Raw genomic sequence first — 2,262 nt, 5'->3', positions numbered from 1 at the left:
GATGGGGGGGGGGGTTGATCTAGGGTTGGGGGTGCGTGGGGTATCTCCTTTTCTTTTTTGTTTCTTTTTTCTGTAGATAGATGGATGGATGGATGGTTGTGGGATGGAGATATGGATGGATGGATGGACACCATGTCATCGATCCGTGGGAAGAGCCCATATTGGTTCGGAAAATCAGTGATTTAAAATAGTTTCTAAGTACTAAAAATAGGGGAATTTTTTGAAGCAACTATCAAAATATTTTGCAAAATGGCACAACTAAAAATTTCACTCAAGTTAGACCCCATTTTTATGGATGATCACCGATTTGCATGCATTTTTTTATCTTTTTAGATATTTTTAATCATTTTCTTGTGGCAAAAATGGTTTTTTTTGTGAAGAACCTACCAAATATTTCTTGTAAAATTGTACCAAATCAATTTTCTAAAATACTAGGCCATATTTAATGCACAATTGACCAAATGGTTGGGTGTCAAAAGTTTTGATCCACCTCTAGTGAAAAAGACAAATTTCCGCTGTTTCAGCTGGAAGCGGGTCAAATTTGAACTATGGCTGCCTCATAGTTTGCTACTTATTTTTACCAAAATTCATTTCTAGATACAAAAGTATCTATTTAATTAGAGGAACATCAAAAAAATCCAAGATTCGACCACTAGCTAGGAACGGTCATTCCCGTCGTTTAGACCGATTTTGAAACGGGCATAAAAAATTCAAAAAAAATCATAAAATTGGAAAACCTTCGCATTGTGTTATTATATGTGACCAAGCTACCAGGAAAAATAATAAACTTGTAATACAACAATTCTTCTAAAAAAGTGTTATCAGAAACGAGCTATCATGTGTGGAGATCAATGGCTTTGAAGCCAAATGATCAATTTTGTGGCCACATTCATGGCATATTTTGTTCAAATGATCTCATATTGTGCACAAGGGTGCATATTGGAATGGCAAACAATGTTGCCTAAGGAAATTTTCATTTTCTTTGACGAAAAAATCATTTTCCATTTTTTGAGTGCCCCAAATGAGGTTTTTTGTGAAGAACCTACCAAATAATTGCTTTCAAATTGGACCAAATCATTTTTTAAAATACTAGGCCATATTTAATTCACAATTGACTAAATGGTTGGGTGTTAAAAGCCTTGATCCACCTCTGGTGAAAAAGACAAATTCCCGCCGATTCAGTAGGAAACGGGTCAGATTTGAACTGTAGCTGCCTCATAATTTGCTCTTTATTTTTTCCAAAAATCATTTCTAAGTACATAACTATCTATTTAAACAGAGAAACGTCAAAATATTTCCAAGATTTAACAACTAGCTAGGAACGGTCAAGCCCCCCGTTTTGACCGCATTTTGAAACGGGCATAAAAAATCAAAAAAAATCAAAAAATTGGAAAACCTTCCATTGTTTCATCATATGTGACCATGTTTCCAGGAAAAATAATAAGCTTGCAATACGGCAATTATTTTAAAAAAAGTGTTCTCAGAAATGAGCTATCATGCGTGAAGATTCATGGCTTTCAAGCCAAATGATCAATCTTATGGTCACATTCATGGCATAGTTTGTTCAAATGATCTCATATTGTGCACAATGGTGCATCTTGAAATTCCAAACAATGTTGCCTAAGGGAGTTTTCATTTTCTTTGCACGGAAAATTCATTTTCCATTTTTCGAGTGCCTGAAATGAGGTTTTTTGTGAAGGAACTACCAAATAATTGTAATCGATTTTATAAAATACTAGGACATGTTTAATGCACAATCGACAAAATGGTTGGGTGTAAAAAGTTTTGATCCACCTCTGGTGAAAAAGACAAGTTCCCGCCGATTCAGTAGGAAGCGGGTCAAATTTGAACTGCAGCTGCCTCATAGTTTGCTCTTTATTTTTTCTAAAAAATCATTTATAGGTATATAAGTATCTATTTTATCATAGAAACACCAAAAGTTTTCCAAGATTCAACCACTAGCTAGGAACGGTCAAGCACGTCGTTTTGACCGCATTTTGAAACGGGCATCAAAAATTCAAAAAAAAACAAAAAAATTGGAAAACCTTCGCATTGTGTCATTATATGTGACCAAGTTTCCAGGAAAAATAATAAACTTTTAATACGAAAATTATTTTAAAAAAGTGTTCTAAAAAATGAGTTATCATGCGCGAAGATTCATGGCTTTGAAGCCAAATGATCAATCTTATGGCCACATTCATGGCATAGTTTGTTCAAATGATCTCATACTGTGCATAAGCGTGCATCTTGGAATTCCAAACA

The sequence above is a fragment of the Triticum aestivum genome, chromosome 1B (genome assembly GCF_018294505.1).
Source record: "Triticum aestivum cultivar Chinese Spring chromosome 1B, IWGSC CS RefSeq v2.1, whole genome shotgun sequence".
In the NCBI taxonomy this organism is placed as follows: domain Eukaryota; kingdom Viridiplantae; phylum Streptophyta; class Magnoliopsida; order Poales; family Poaceae; genus Triticum; species Triticum aestivum.
This window is presented reverse-complemented; position numbering follows the sequence as displayed.